This window comes from Acinonyx jubatus, chromosome A1 (assembly GCF_027475565.1).
Source record: "Acinonyx jubatus isolate Ajub_Pintada_27869175 chromosome A1, VMU_Ajub_asm_v1.0, whole genome shotgun sequence".
In the NCBI taxonomy this organism is placed as follows: Eukaryota; Metazoa; Chordata; class Mammalia; order Carnivora; family Felidae; genus Acinonyx; species Acinonyx jubatus.
Window position 1 is genome coordinate 179,410,039 of NC_069380.1, and position 18,030 is coordinate 179,428,068.

Sequence of the window (18,030 nt, forward strand, 5' to 3'; positions counted from 1 at the left end):
GTAAAGATCTATTTACCAGTCCCTTTTATCCAGTACATTATGTCTCCCTTTAAAAAAAAAAAGACATACTAAAAGGTTAGAAGATATTCAAGAGATTAAATAGACATCAGAACCAGAGTTAGACATGGCAACAATGTTAGAATTATTAAACCACAACTTTTTAAAATTATGACTTACATGCTAAAATTTTTCATGGAAAACATAGACAATATGCAAAAATACATGAATCAGGTATACAAAAAGGTGGGCATCCTAAGAGAATTAGAATGCAATGTTAGAAATCAAAAACACTAACATAAATGAAGAATGCTATTGACTAGCTCATTAGCACACTGGACCCAACTGAGGAAAGAATTTCTAAACTTGAGGATATGACAATTGAAACTTGAAGATTAAAAAGCACAAAGATAAAAGACTAGGAAAAATGATAAATAAATAAAAGAATATCTAAGAACTGGGGGACAATTAAAAAGGCATAACATACGTGTAATGGGAATAACAGAAAAAAAGAGAAAAGAAGAAATACTTGAAGAAACAATAATTAAGAATTTCCCCAAATTAATGTCACATACCAAACCACAGATTCAAGAAACTCAGAAAATACCAAACAGAATAAATGTCCAAAAAACTGCACTTAGACATATAATGTTCAAACTTCAGAAAATCAAAGATAAAGAAAAAATCTTGAAAGAGGATAGAGGGAAGGGAAAAAAAAACACTCTACCTATACAGGAGCAGTAAGGATTTCATCCAACATCCCCACAGAAACCATTAAAGGATGAATTAGAGTGAAATACTTGATGTTTGAGAAGAAACAAAAAACAATATAGAATTTCATAATCCGCAAAATTATCCTTCAAATATGAAGGAGAACTAAAAACTTTGTCAAACAAAAAGTTAGAGAATTTGCCACCAGTAGACCTGCCTTGCAAGAAATGTTAAAAGAGAGAAACAAATGTTTCAGAGAGAAACAAAAAGATATAGGTTAGACACATGGATTTACATAAGAAGAAAAGAATTAAAGAATGAATAAATGAAAATAAAGTAAAAATTTAATATCCTTATTCTAAATTGATCAATAACAGTTTTTTCAAAATAATAATAGCAAAAATGTACTTACGTATACTTTTATGTATGTATGTAGTTTGTTCCTTATGTATATATACATATATATATATATATATATATATACATATGTATGTATTTTGTTCCTTATGTAAGCTTATGTATAAGTAAATGAATGACAACAGTGACATAAGGAACTGAATGAAGGAATTAGAAATATATATTTTTAAGGTTCTCACAATGCTCATAAAAGGACATGGAGTTAATTGAAAGTGGACTTGGATTTTGTAAATGTATACTGCAAACTCTAGGGCAACCACTAAAAAAATAATGTGAAAAGAAAGTCACAATTAATATGGTAAGAAAGGAAAGGAAAGGAAACTATACAGATGTTCAATTAAAACCACAAAATGCAGAAAAATGTTGAAGACAATAATAGAAATAAAGAATAATAGCAACAAATAGAAAATAACAAGTAGAATATATATTAATCGACTATAGTAATCGTTACCTTAAAAGTAATTGGCCTAAATACACAAATTAAAAGACAGAAATGGTCAGAGTGAATCAAAAAATAAAAGCCAACTATATGGTTTTTACAATATGCATATTAAAAATAAATATGTGGAAAGATATGCCATGTTAATATGCTAATCACAACAAATTCCCGATAGTAATATGAATTTCAGACAGAGGAAGAGAAGAAACCTCAGAGCAAGGAAGTTGCCAGGGATAAAGAAGGGTATTACATACTAATAAAAGGATCAACATGTGAAGTGTAGAGCAAAAGAGCATCAAAATACATGACAAAAACTGGTTAGAGCTGCAAGGAGATTAATCCACTATTATAGTTGGAGGTTTAACATCCTTCAGAAATGGACAGATCTAGCAGGCAAAAAATCAGCAGGGATATAGTTCAACTCAACAGCACTATCAATCAACTATATATAACGGACATCTATAGACTACTTCACTTAACAGGAGCAGATTACACCTTGCTCTCAAGCTCACATGGAACATTCACAAAGACCACATACTGGGTCACCAGCCAACAAATTTAAAAGAAGAGAAAACATACAATGTCTTTCCCCATACCAAAATGGAATTAAACTTGAAATCAGAACAGAAAGATATCTGGAAAAACCCAAAATACATGGATATTAAATAAGACACTTCTAAATAACACCTGGGTCAAAGAAAAAAATATTAAGAGAAATTGAAAAGTACGGTGATCCTTGGACACCACACGGTTAGGGGCACTGGCTCCTCACCCAGTTGAAAATCATTATATAAGTTTTGATACCTTGAAAACTTAACTACTAATAGCCAACTGTTAACTGGAAGCCTAACATAACATAACATAACATAACATAACATAACATAACATCATAACGTAATGTAATGTAACATAACTTAACATAAACAGTTGGTTAACACATACTTTCTGTATTATATCTATTATAATCTGTATTCTTACAATAAAGTAAGCTAGAGAAAACAAAGTGTTATTAAGAAAATCATAAGAAAAAACACATTTGCAATATTGTACTGTATCTGTCAAAAAAACAAAATATCCACATATAAGTGGATCTATGCAGTTCAAACCTGTGTTGTTCCAGGGTCAACTTGATTTTGAATTACATGAAGATGAAAATGCAACTTATCAAAATTTCCAAGGGCAACAAAAAATGTTTAAACTAAAATTTGTAACACTGAATGTATATATTAGAAAAGAAGAAAGATCTAAAACCAATAATCTAAGCTTCCTTAGAAAACTATAAAAAGAAGAGCAAATAAAATTATAAGTAAACAGAAATAAATAAATAAAATTAGAGCTTAAATAAATACTGAAAATAGGAAATCAGTAGAGAAAATCGACTAAACCAAAAGCCTGTTTTTTTAAAAAATCAGTAATGTCAGTAAGTCTCTAGCCATGCTAGCTAAGAAAATAAGAGAGAAGACCCAAACTACTAACATTAGAAATGAAAGGGGATATCATTACAGATCCTATGGACATTGAAAAGATAAATAAAGCAATAATATGAATAACAATATGCTCCCAAATATGATAACCTATGTGAAATGAACCAATCCCTTGACAGGCACAATCTACCAAAACTCAGACACACATGAAAAATATACAGTCTGAATAGATCTATGTTACAGAAACTGAGTCCATAATTAACAGCCTTCCAACAGAAAACTCCAGGCCCTAATAGATTCACTGTTGAATTCATTAAAACATTTATGAAAGACATTATACTAATTCTCCACAATCTTTTACAGAAAATGTAATCAGAGTAAGTACTTCCTCACTTACTCTATGAGGCCAATATTACCCCAATACAAATATCAGACAAAGACGTTACAAAAAAGAAAAGTACAGTCCGATATTGCTCATGAGCATAGATGCAAAAATATTCAACAAAATATTGGCAAAATGAATCCACAATATATAAAAAGAATAGTATACCACATGAAATGGGATTCATCCAGGTATGCAAGGATGGTTCAATATTCAAAACCCCATTAGTTTAATCTCTCACACTGATGGATTAAAGAAAAAAAAATCACATGATCGTATCAATAAATGCAGATAAAGCATTTGACAAAATCCAACATTCATTCATCATAAAACCAGCAAACTAGGAATAAAGGAGAATTTCTTCTACTTGACAAAGAATATCTACAAAAACCCTACAACTAATATCATAATAATGGTGAGAAACTTGAAGCATCCCCACTAAGATCAGGAACAAAGCAAGAACATCCCTTCTGACCATTCCTTTGGAACGTCATACTAGAAGTCTTAGATAATTCAGTAAGACAAGAAAAAAAAAGTTCTATAGTTTGGAAAGGAAGAAATAAAACTGTGTTCACTGATGACATGATCATCTATGCAGAAAATACAAATGAATCAACAAAAAAATCCCTAGGACCAATAAATGATTATAGCTAGGCTGCAGAATATAAGATTAATATACAGAAGTCCATCATTTTACTAAATACCAGCAAATAATAACTGAAATTTGCAATTAAAAACACAATACCATTTACGTTATCACCCCCCAAAAGTTAAATATTTAAGTATAAATCTAACAAAATATGTATAAGAGCTATATGAGAAAAATTACAAAGTTCTAATTAAAATATATCAGAGAAGACCTAAATGAATGAGGAGATATTCAATGTTCATGGGTAGGAAGACTCAATGCTGTCAAGATGTCATTTCTTCCCAACTTGTTCTAGAGAATCAATGGAATTCCAACCAAAATATTATCTCTAAGTTAAAGTAATCAGAGCACTGTGGCATTGGTGAAAGAACCGACAAACAGATCAGTGGAACAGAATAGAAAACCCAGAAATAGACTCATATAAAATAGCTAATTAATTTTTAACAATGGAGCAAAGATAATCTTTTCAACAAATGGTACTAGAAAAACTGTACCTCATATGCAGTAAAATAACCTAGACCTGGATCTTACTCCCTTCAAAGTTAAATCAAAATGATCATAGAGCTAATGGGAAAACATAAAACTATAAAACTCCTAGGCTTACATAGTATAAACCTAGAAGTACTTAGGTATGGATGTGACTTTTCACATACAACACCAAAGGCGTGATCCATGAAAGAAATAATTAATAAGCAGGACTTTATTAAAATTAAAGACATACTCTATGAAAGGTAATGTCAAGAGAATGATTAGACAAGTTATAGACTGGGAAGAAGTATGTGCAAATGACACACCTGATAAAAGACTATTATGCAAAGTATCCAAAGAACTCCTAAAACTCAAGAATAAGAAAATAGACCACTTTATTTTTAAAAAATGGGGAAGGACCTAAACAGACACCTCTCCAAAGAATATATACAGATGGCAAGGAAGTATATGAAAAAATGTTCAACAGCATATGTCATTAGAGAACTGAAAATTAAAACATTGAGACACTACTGCACACCTATTAGAATGGCCAAAATCTAAAACTGTGACACTACCAAATGCTGGTGAGAATATGGAACAATAGGAAATCTAATTCATGGCTGGTGTGAATGTAAAATGGTACAGCCACTTTGGAAGACGGTTTATCAGTTTCTTGCAAAACTGAACATGTACTCACCATACCATCACAACCTGACATTCACACTCCTTCATGTTCACCCCAATGAAACAAAAGCTATGTCCACACAAAAACCTGAAATGAATGTTTACATGAGCTTTAGGTATCATTGCCAAAACTTGGAAGCAACCAAGATGTTCTTCAGTCGGTAAGTGAATAAATGGTGGTTCATCCAGACAATGGAATCTTATTCAGTACTAAAAAGAAAGAAGCTATCAAGCCATGGAAAGACATAGAAGAATGTTAAATGGCTAAGTGAAAGAATGCATTCCAGAAAGAATCTGGAAAAGCTTCGCACTACATTCTGGAAGAGGCCAAACTATGGAGACAGTAAAAAGATCAGTAATTGTCAGGGATTGGAGAGAGAAGGATGAATAGGCAGGGCACAGAGGATTTTCAGGGCAGTGAAACTATTCTGCATGATGATATTATGGTAGATAAATGTCATTACACATTTGTCAAGACCCGTAGAATGTCTAACACCAAGAGTGAACTCTAATGTGACTTACAGACTTTGTGTGGTAATAGGTCAATCCAGGTTCGTGGAGTTTTAACACATGCTGCTTTGGGAAGTTGACAGCAAAGGAGACTATGTATATGTGGGGAGTTTATGGGCTCTTGCTCTGCTGTATACTCAATTTTGTGGTGAACCTGAAATTGCTCTTAAAAATAAAGTTAGTTAATTAACAACAACAACAAACAACAACAACACTGACTCTCAAAATAAAGTGCTATACTTGGGAATACCTGTGTTACTCATACAACCCTACTCAATGAGGAGGTGGTTAGCATAAAAGTTAAATGTCCTGTTGTTTAAAGTGGATGGAGAAATTGATACTTCCAACCAATTAGGAATTCCTAATGGTGGATGAGTTCATGGATAGACATGGGTGGTAGTTTACAGCTGATATTTTTGAGGTTGTAACCAGTTTAAACTGAGACATTAAGTAAAATGTATTTGGAGGAAGAGGGGTGTGACCATTCAGTCACTCCTAACACATACAAACACCTCATCCAAAAGTGAATCTATTCATTCTACAAGCATTGACTTAAGTAGCTACTATGTACAAGATACTGTACAAGAGCATCAGGGGATGAGTGAGATGTAGAATCTTTGTGGAAGTTACTAGGGAGATGTCATGTGTATAAGGAAAAAAAACCACATCTTGTAAGTCTAAATGTAAAGGAAAATAAAGTATATGGAAAAGGAAGCCAACGCTGGAAAAAAAAAAAACTGTCTGGGAAAGAGGTAGCATATGGACCAAGTCTTGAAAGATGAAAAAATCACCAGGTGGAAATGGGAGGAGAGGGAGAATTCTACCAGAGGGAACAGCATGAAGCAAAGGGAGTGAGAAAGGGTCCTGTTCGAAGGACTGGAGTTTGGCTGGGATGTAAGGTATGCAAATGAAAGTAGGTAGAAGCCAGACTGCAGAATTGTAAATGACAGTTTAGACTAGATTCAGTCAACACTGGGAAAGGAGGTTTTGAACAATTTTAAACAGAGGAGGATAACATGATTCTCAATGAGCTTTAAAAAGATCTAATCAACAGGATTCTGATGAGATAAGAGAAGAGGGAAGGGGGTGATAAAAACTATCTCCAAGGGTGCCCTGGAGAATTAATAATGCTTACTTAGAAAAAAAGTCAAAAAACTCATGTCTGGACTTAAAATGTATACATTACATACACAGTAACATTAACGTAGCTGCGATTCTGAGAGGAATGAATATTTCAAAGCCTGATAATCTAGTAACCTAGTATTTTAAATCACCTTAAGTGAATTATGAGGATTTATTTTCTGTAACCGAAATGAGCTACAATTTAAGCAATTCATCATTTCCCAAAGTGTCTTTTAAATGCAGCGTATGTGGTGTATCGTATAGTACAATGCTCTTTCAAAGGAACTTTTTCAAATAAAGCACCACCGACTCCTCTGTATGTGGAGCATTGTTAAATTCCAGCCCTGCTTTGAGCATAATTAAGTACCCATAACACCATAAAACTTTTATTAAATTACAGTGTTGGGAATGAAATGTAAATTTGTCTTCCAATATGATGTTGGCATTTCAACCTTTTTTTTTTTCAGCCTGAATATCATTAATAGTGAAAGTTCAGGGAGTAAGTAAAACTGAAGTATTGGGTGAAATTCAAGGTGTCACATGATCATAAATGTTACTGTAATTCTATTCTTGGGGTATTCTCCATCTCTCATACTCTACTGATTTTCTAAATAACCATCATTGATGCATTTTATGATTATGAAAGAAATGGTAAGAGTGGGTTAAAATGCAAACATCACCTATAAATGAGTTTTCTCTTTTGTCATAATATATGGAGAACATAAATGGCTTTACCTGTCAATTGTTTATGTGCAAATTATAAGAAAAAATGCAAATATTATAAGCAGAAGATATCCATTCAAGCTCAAACCACAACGGAAATGCTCCAAAGAGAATAAGATTTCTATTAACACACAGAGAGAATAGAGTAATTTATTTATGCTTAAAATGAAGTGAAGAAAATAAAAATATTTTTTATCTACAATACGGAAGGGACATGAACAAAAATCAGGGAATCCCACTGCATGTAGGGTACAGCTGACTACAGTGAGTTAAAACCTAATTGATTTGAGAATGTCCTACCCAAAAGAGATATCTCTCCCTTTTAGAAAAGGGAAAACTGCTTTCATTTCATAAAATCCACATTGCCCCAGTATAAAAAGGTGCCAATGCAAGTATGTTCAGGGACAATATCTGTCTGGAATATGTCATCCGTAAGCAGAAATTCTCTCACCTTCCCTAGGTCCCCTAGAGATTTGATCCAAAGAGAATGTGGATTGAGTTTTCCATTTTGTCTCACATCAGGGTCTCCTGAGAAGCAAAGGCCTGGAAAACTATAGCCACAATATCCAAAGCATGATTCAAGCTGATGTCTTAGTAAAGGAAATGTGTACTCCCAAGACTTTTTTTTTTTTCAACCCACCATTCACTTCAAATGATAAAATCACAGCCTCAAGGAAAATCACACCTTAAAAAAATTGTTTGTGTTGGCTGTTGTTTTAGAGAAGTTGAGTTTTCCTGGAAAGTTAGCATTCCTTGTCAGAGAGAAAATAAAAATAAATGTGGCACAGGCAAAGATGACATTTGAATCCAAACAAAAGTGTGCCTTTTGCTTTTTTATTTTTTTCCCCTTTTTCTCCCGATCATACACTGATGTTGCTAAAGAAAACAGTCCCAATATAGCTTCCCATAAGCCCTTCAGAGTGGTTCACATATACAGTCTCTCCAAGGGGGGTTCACTTGCAAACCTTTGTCAACAAAAGAACAAATATGCCATGCGAAAACTCTGGTTGGTTAGAGGAAATGGATCAACACTGAGGCCACAGGGGAATAAGTGCCAGTGACTTATTTATTGAATGATTCAATGTTTTAGACAAGGAAAGATTGAAGTATGTCTCATGAGCTGAAACCACCTTCAGGCTGACAAATTCCACCTACAGAACTTATGAACATTCCTGTAGGATACATTACATTCAGGGTCCAATTATAAGCATCTTTGCTAAACCCTGGCCAATTAACAGTTCCAGACTGGTTATTCCAGGGCCACTGGTCTATATCCTTTCTTGCATTTACACTGCACCTACACAAATGTAGAATATTCACTACAGGCAGTGACTCAAAACACTTCAGAATAAAGAACTACATGGACAGAATATAAGAGAAGCCACCAATATCCTAAGTGCCAAATTCTGGGCAACATCACCTTTCCCCAGGATTCCTGCAGTGACCTTAATAATACGTCTTCCAAATGGATGTATTGTCTTAGTCTCATGCATTGTCCACATTGTCCACTTCTCCTTCTAGAAGATTAGATTCTCTAATGATTTTTCAACGACCACAAGATGAAATCAAAACTGCCTACCAGAAAGCTGTTCAAGGCATGGTGTCTCTCTCTGGAGTCTTCTCTCCACAAGCTGACACCCTCAAAACCCAAGTCCCAGACACAGAGGCTTCAAATTTCCCATGCCATTTCACTTTTGTCTATGGGTATTGGTACCTTGATAACCCCTCAGACTAAACATTCTCCTCCTCCATCACAACCTCACCTTTCCTCTCATGACTATATAACATTAATTCACTCCCATTTCATCCTATGCTATTATTTTTACACCGCAGACTGAAGTAACTTGTCACTCTTCTCTCATTATAAAAACTAATAGTTGCTAACGACTACTGAGTACAGTATCTGGCTCACAGAGAGACTGAAAAAATACTGTGAATGAATAAATGACCGAAAAACAACTCATCTCACTTCTTGGTTAAAATCAAATTGTCACAAATTCAGTCTGTTGAAATCTGAATTTGTGTGAACATGAAAATATTTGGGGTAATTATCATGTCTGAGGGCTTAATAAACATTCAATAAGTGTTAGTAGCCAACATCTATGGTTTAGAAAATTCTTCACAACTATTATTTCTTTTCTACAGCCATTCCATATAGATTATCACTTAAAACTTATTAAAATAAATGTTGTTTGATATATGTACATGTCTTGCCAAAGCAACTTTATTTAAATGAAGGAAACTTGTAAGGACAAGAGGACTCCCAGTTAACAAACCATATGGTTACATACTATTGTAACAACAACAAAAAAATAATTATCATTAAAAGCAGCTCACCTATACCTCTATTTCTGTAGCGAATAGGGAATTTTAGGACAAAAAGCAGCAATGAAATCCCCCAAATGTTCCACAAATAACTTAATGTTAGAAATATACATGTATGTGGTTTATATGTCATTTTAATAAAAGTGCCTAGAGGGCACTGATTTGCCACATTTTTCTGGATCGGTATAGCAAGCACTGTACATGTGTGGGTATTACTTGTGGGTAAGCACTATTTACTCTACAAATAAATTACTATGTAGCTTACATTGTTAGGGTCGCATGATAGCCCTATAGCTTAAAAGACTGAAATAACCATGCATTTATCTTGTCACTACAGGTACTTACAGTGTAATTACAAGGTCAACAGTTACTATGTAATTACGTAGTTTCAACATTGTGGTTCTTAAAAAAAAAAGTACACTGTTCTCCCAGTACCTGCTGAGAACCCCTATCTCTGCTCCACCATCTTCACTTGCAAATTTTAAATAGCCACAAATAACATTTTAAAAGGAAAACAAATCCAAGCATCTTTACTGGAATAACAGGTGTCTTAGAATTATTATACAATGATAACACTAAGACCTCAGACATCTTCTGGTCCAATGCACTCATTTTCTTGGAAGGATTGTTTTTTTAATTGCTTATAGTTCCTTGTCCTAATTTAGAAAGTAATTCAAGATAAAAAGTACCACAAATGGTAATTTTTGTTCAGCAGCACCATGTTATAATGGTTGCTTGTATATATATAGTAATGACATGTGGCACACTTTCAAAAGGGTCGATTTCCTGGTTTAAACTTAATCAAAAGAAAATAGCACTGAATCTTAACTTACAATAGAACCCTCCTAAAATTTCATGCTTCTGCAGTTTGAATCCTAAGTTAATTTCTGTGGTCTGATTAATACTGGTATCACATTTGTATATAATTTTGTGGTTGGTCCTGTATATGTGCACTGTGCATAAGCCTCTTAGATGTTTCTTTTCCAATGTATGGTAACTCTAAAGTCATGGGTTTCATTAAAGCTTTAAAAAACCTTCAAATTCACTCCCCCCTTTATTCATAGAAGCAGAAGGACACTGCTTTGATAGTCAATATTTGAACAACTCATTCCAAATTTATTATAGGTTACTATCATACAGAGAATAATAAAGAATTTTTTAATTACTTTAGCTCATAAGAATGGGCTGATAGATATTCCATCAATGTTATGATTCCCTTGGATGGAGAAAAGCTAAATGCTAACCCAAACAGATTTTAAAACCATAATTACTTGGTAAACAAGGGAATTATAGTCAAATAATTATTCATGATTACAGATTAAATTCATCTAGATTTTTAAAATTTTTTTTCTTATTGAATTCTTCTATCTGTGGCAAAGCCACAGAGCATAGCACCATCCAAGTGGTACTGCTTCTTCAATAGGTTCTACACAAAAGGAGCAAACTGTATACAGGTTTTGCTATAGTGTCTTTCTTCTTTCTCTCTCCAGGGATGAAGCACACATGAGTTATCCAACATTAGTGTGTGTGCATCATATTAAAAGGATGCTTGTTGCCTGATACAGTGGCTCATTGGAAAGTAAACTCCAGGCAACCAGGTAAGGAACATCACCCCACAATTAGCCCTTACAACTAAAGTTCTTACAACTAGTTCTTACTATGATGAGAAATCACAAGGAAGGAAATCACACTCTATACAGACAAATGGGGAAAAGTCCTGTTCAACAGAGAATCTCAGGATAGGTGATGGTCAGGATCTCAAGAGAAAATAGAAACTAACCTTTCTCTTACCATCTACTAAAACCAAGAAATCCATTTAAATAGTTGCAGGACTTACCTTCCTAATACTGACTAATAATTGATTTGCCTATGAAAAGTTTCTTCTTTTCAATAGTCCCCAAACTAATTTGGACAGTTCTTTGTAAGTTTCACCTTATAAATTAAGAATGCAAAATACACCATCTCTAGGATACATCAGAGGTTAAAAAATGCAAAGTATGAATGGTTACCTGCAGAAGGATGTTTTTATGCTAAGAACCAAAATGATTACATATATACCAAACTAAGTAGAGAAGCTGACAGAAGACTCGGATGGGGGATGAAGGTCAAAAATGACTGTAGTCTCATCTGTGATGTTCCAATATTACTTGCAAAAAGAACAGGCTGATATTAAACATATAAATTAAGAATGCAAAAGAGAGTAAAGCAAATCAGAATATAGCATTCATAAAGAAAAACAGAGTATTTCTCCATTAGTCTAGAACACAGTTTTCTGCTTTGGTGGCAAGAGGTCTACCAACACAGTTTGTTAGAAATCAAAGGGCAGACAGATGGGGTATTTTTCAGACTGCTTGGTATAGAGATGCATGGAGAAAACTATAAACAAGGACACTTGGACTGACCTTGTAGTTGCTAGAAGTGAGAAAAATGTATATTATTAGTAGCATACTGACCCATAGGATCTGACCAAGAAATGATTCACACTGTATTTATTCCACACTTTAAGTAAGTATGCATTGCAAAGACTGCTCTCATTCCATTTTTGGTAGTTATTTTCAGTAAGTAAGAAGCACTGTACCTTTAAGTTTTAAATATAAAAAATGACACTGATTAACCTTTAAAATGGTGCCATTTAATCAAAGCAAGTAGATCTTTAATGGGTTTTAAATGGACTAATAAATCACAAGATTTTTTTTTACCACGGAAATAAACGAAATATTTGAGAAAAAAAATCTCATTATGCCTCTTGGAGTGTTTGTGTGTGAGAGAACGGGCAAGAAGAGAGGTGACAGGAGTCCACACATGGGTATTTTCCAAGTGATGATGATTTGGAAGGTGACTGCCTTGCCTTATTTCTAGTGAGTTCTGTATTTGTTACCATTTTGCTCTGTGTGCTCATGCACAAGACTTTGAAAGGCTATACTGATATGTTCCAAGGAACTTTGTTAAATTTTGAGACTGGGACTAAGAAAGGTAGGTGAGCATCATGTTGAAGACAATTGATCTTTCACTTTAGAAGAAACTAATTGAAGAAGATGAGTATGTTTTACTTCTTCCACTCATTCCCTGCTCTCATGCCCATCACTAATTCTCCTCAGGCACAAGTGAAAAACCAAGCAACCATCAGTCTCAGAAAGTACAGACTGGCCTCCTTATGTCCCATTGGTTTTCCTGCTGATGCGGCATTCTGTATGTTCCCCATGGATGCCCAGGTCTGTCTTAGCACTGCAATATATCTTCACCTGGCTTAGAGTGGTTTAATGCAAATGAGTTGAATGAATGAAGTGGATAAGAAGTGACAGCTTGATAATGATAGACTAGCTGTGCTTTCCCTTTGAACCAGGTACAAACTTAGGTATAGAAGAGCAAGATGCCATTCATAATAAATTGATGTTCAACTCTAAACAGCCACCAAAGGATCAGCTAAAGCAAGTGCCAGCATCGGGCCACAAGTTGGAGGATGGAACAAGGGAATGGAGACAAGTTGCACCTGCAGGAGGATTTTAAAAATCAGACAGAGTGTAGGAATAAAATCCAGCCTTAATGATAGCCACCACTTTTAAGCACTTATAATGTGTTAGGTACTGAGCTGAAAATTTATAGGCATTATCTCATTTAATTCATATAACTCAATAAGGTCTAGATAATTAATGCCGCAATTTTACAGATGAGAAAACTGAAGATCAGAGAGATAATAAAACTTGCCCAAGGACACACCTGACAAGGCAAGTCAGGATTTATATTCAGAATAATGCAGTTTTGGAGGCTTCCCCCATGTCACTTCTTTCCCATCCAGCAAGTGTGTATCCACACTCTGTCTCTGGGGTCTGAAAGTGTGTCTCTGCTTTTCCTTATCCAAGGCAGCTTTCCACCTGCGCCACTGAACACATGGCATCCAAGAATATTCTCCTGTAACTTGTCCCATCACCTATAAGTTGAGTCTCCCCCATCCTTTTATCTTCTTCCCCATCAGTCTCTAAAACTACTCAAATCTGTCTCTTGACCACAACCTCATTCCTTGACCCCTGCATTTTCTCTGAACATCGCCACTTTGTGATGGAATAATTAATTGTCTGAGCTTGTTCTGCCCTTCTCCTCCCTTCCTCTGGTATAGATCTCTGCTGCACCATGCCAGGAACTGCTTCTGCTGAAGGCACTGATACTCTACCCATAGACAAGACAAATGGATACCTCACCATGACCTGAGGCTTCTGAGTCTAATGACTGCTCCGTGAAACATTAATGACCTTCTCTTCTGAACTATCAGCCTGCTGGCTCTCCATTCCTGAGAAGGCTTTTCCACCAGTGGTTCTTCCTTTAAATTTCTTAGAAATGGTGGTGGCATTCCAAGTTCCTTCTTTTCTGCTACTTTCCTAGCAGTGTCTGGATGCTCACAAGCTCTCACAGACTTACACAACATTCCTTCACCTGACTTCTTCACCTATCCCACCAACTGGTATTTCTCATCTGAAAACCAGAGCTGTGAATCCCATTGGGTGTTAGCCACAATGACTTCCCAAATGCATGCAGTAGCCTTAAAGTCAACATACTCAAAACTGAGCTCAGTGGGTCCTTACCACACTTCCTCACCCTACAGTTACACTTTTCATCTTTATTCCATTCAAAGAAGTCAAAATCATGGATAACATATTTGACACTTTAATTCTCATGACACCTTTTTCCCCCCTTCAAAATAGTTCCTCGGTCTACCAAATTCTCTCTCATAAACCATCTCACTTTGTTGTTATTCAGGCCTTGGTAACTCTTGCCTGAGCCAAAGAGATGGCCTGCCTCCTTGAACTCCAGTCCCACTCCTGCCTTGCCCCGTTTAGCCAGTCCTCCTCACTGTCCTTAGAACAGTATTCTAAAACACAAATCAGATAATGCTTTGTATCTGCATAGGATTTGCACCTGTGTAGGATATGGCTGCTGGCTTCCTCATCAGCCTCATCTCCTATCACAAGCACCACTCCTCCCATATCTTTTGCACAACTGAGTGTTTTGAGTATGCTGTAATTTTTCGCATCCCTGGATATTTGCACACTCAGTTTTTTCTTTGTCCACCTTGAGTGACCTTATTTTTGCCAGAAAAACACGTATTTTTTCTTCACTATTTCAAATAGACAAGAATTACCTTCTTGAAACAGTCTGTGATCTTTCCTAGAGGTAAGCACCCCTTCCCTTGAATGCAGGCACAAATGGCAAAAAGCATCTATCACTGACACTTTATGTTGCTAATTTTATTTTTACCAGAGTCTGTCTACTTCACTGGACTTTAAGATCTGAAGCTACCTTTTCAATCATTTTGGTATTTCCAGTGCCTAGCACAAGGCCTACCACACACTAGATGCTTAGTAAATGACTGTGGAACTCGACTTGACATGTGATGGCCTAAGACCTTCAGTCTCAAACTGAAACAAATAAACAGGCAACCCCAATTGTTTTAAAAAGAATCAATATGCCTTAGAAGCAATTTGGCCATTGAACAAATGAGATTTACTTTGGAAATCAGTAAATTGGAAGTCCAAAACGTATAGCTCCAGAGCCTATGGTGTGAGTGGATAAGTAAGTGTAAGTCCTTGGACAACACAACAAACAAAGCTTAAACTGCTTTGTTTAAGCATTCCACCTGTAAAGTGAGGTGAACAGGATACTTTCTAAAATTTCTATAGCTCTCAAGTATCTATTTTGTTATATGAGGTCATAACCAACCACATAGGGCCAACATTCAAAGAAAAGGACTGAACTGATATTAGAAAAAAAAAAAAAAAAAACCAAAACTGCTTGTTGTAAATAACCAAAGATATGTGTTGACTAAAAAGACATAACAAATTACTTCCAATCATCTTCTCAAAAGTACGCATATAACTGAATCTTTTCATACTTAGCTCCAAAAATCCCCATAAAAATGTCCTGGAAAACAGTCATTTGGCCAGGAAATGTAGGTCTTAATAGATGCATCAAAGGCTTCTTTCTCTCTTTTTCCTCATATTTTCAAATCAAACACACAATCCTATTATCATTTGCAGCTCTAAGTTTCCCCCCAAAATATCAAAATTGTCTTTGATTCCACAGATCCTGAATATTTATATGCCTTTCAAGTCAGTACAGTTTACTGAGGAAAGAACATAGCTCCGTCACATCTATTAAATATTAAGTATTTTGTTGCAAAAGCAGATACAGGTACACAGATGTGTGATCACAGCCTCTAGAGATACAAACATGATGCTTTTCCCCCCATTTGGTTGCAAATGAGGGAAAAAAAACTGTGCTGAAAGAAAACTTGCTTAAGTAACATGGTGAGCAATAATGTGGTATTAAACTAAAATGTGTTTGAAGTTGCATATTACATCCAAAGGAACACCACCATAATTCATAGTGATTAATGTTAATGTCAAAAATATTAAAGAAAGTAATAATGATTTGTATCTTCATGTAATGGGCTATCCTTTCTTTGATCTTTTATTCCCTTTGATCAATGAAATTAACGGACAATAAATTTCAAACCAATAAAAAGAAATTCATCTTCGCCCAGCACATCGGTCAGCCTGTGGGAATAACTGCCACATGAGGTCAGAGAGACAAATGCGAAGGCTGGTGTTAAAAAAAGATCAGATAATTTTATGACCATTAATAACATTTGTCGTGCTGCAAGCTCACATGAAGATAAGAGTAATCCAGTCCTCCTTTTGGGCTCAGACTAATTACCTCTGGGTCACAAAGACACTGCTGGACCAGCAAACAGCATGGGTCATTTGTGCACTTTCAGAGGGGACTTTACTTCCATTTCAGTGAAGAACACGGTCACATGAAGACCTCTGAAAGGCCCTCAAACCTGAAAATATTATGGTACTTGCTCCTCAATTTGTAATTAAAAACAAAAACAAAAACAAAAAAACAACCTAAGCCAGAAAACCCTTAATTTCATGCACGTGCTGAAATTAAAGTGTTTTTGGTATTTTTCCCCCAGGTTCCTTTGGTTGAAAAGTTCAAGTTAAGTGTTTTTTGGTTTGTTTGTTTGTTTTGTTTTTTCCAAGCTGAGTTGTTTAGAGTATTTTGGTGTCCCTCACATCCTAGGACCCTGAGCATTTGCCTGTTAGGTAATTGAACACTTGGTGGGCAAAGCAAAGATGAATTATGCTCACAACCAAAAATATCAAAATATATGTGGCTCTCTTTTTCAAAAGCAAAGTATCAGAATCTATTTCAGGAATTCTGCTCCTCTATGCATTTGTGGTGGTTGTGGATTATTAAGACCTTTAGTTAGGGCTGCTTATACAAATTATGGCCTGTTGGAGGTATCTTGCCAACCAAGAATACCGTATTCCTTCCTTCAGACATCCCGTATGTATTATTTCCACACCTCTAATGAGATCCCTATCTGCACTTACATTAGTGCTCAGTGCCAGATAAATGTTGAATACACCCAGGGAATGCATGCAGTCAAGGCTGTCTTATCACAACTTCAATGTCAATTGCTAAGGAAATGCAAAATGGTTACATGGCTCACTATCTACTTGCATGTAGTTATTTGTTTCTTGTGCTCTGCTCCCATTTCACTAGATCCCTGGTGTGTCATGGAAAAGAAAAGGTGTCTTATTGGTATCTAATAACCTAGGGGTTACTGAAAACTGACCACCATGTTGCTAAATCATTCCACCCACAGCTCTCAACAGCAGGAAATCATGATTCTCCTAATAGACTTATAATATACAGACACAATTTACTTTCATAAAACTGCAGGGGAATAGCTCTAGTTGGCTTTCATGTGAGAAAATTCATGATCATCAATAATTTATTTCAAAGATTCATTAAAACTCAATGTATTTATAGCCCTCTAACTACAGTAAAGCAGGATTAGAAACTGTCAGTGGGGGAAATATTATTCATATCATTTAACATGTATTAAAATACATTGTATAGAAATCTATTTTTTTTCCTTCAGAGTGTAGGTCATTTAGTCCTCTCCAAGGGAAAAAAATTGATAGAGAAGAAGAAATTTTCAGAACTGAACACAGACATGAAGATTATAAATTATGGATAAATAAGGTCTTAAATATTCCCCTTAGTTACCCGCTAGTGTTTCTTCTCACAGAACTCAGTTATCTCACTTTGATTCTGACAACTCTTTTATTGGCTTCTGTGTTCCTGACCCTAATTTCATAAATTGACTCCTGTT

At 35.2% G+C, this 18,030-nt stretch overlaps 2 long non-coding RNA genes across 2 annotated transcripts in view; one reads left to right on the forward strand and one right to left on the reverse strand.

Annotated features, from left to right (window-relative positions):
• Positions 1–18,030, forward strand: part of LOC113592615 (uncharacterized) — a 54,117-nt gene that overhangs the window by 25,150 nt on the left and 10,937 nt on the right. The window contains exons 2-3 of the long non-coding RNA XR_008292704.1: positions 11,342–11,449; positions 12,950–13,063. This is a non-coding gene — a long non-coding RNA (uncharacterized LOC113592615). The remainder of the gene's footprint in view (positions 1–11,341; positions 11,450–12,949; positions 13,064–18,030) is intronic.
• The window catches only part of LOC113592593 (uncharacterized), a 228,467-nt gene that overhangs the window by 15,856 nt on the left and 194,581 nt on the right, over positions 1–18,030 (reverse strand). The gene's annotated exons all lie outside the window — the stretch shown is intronic.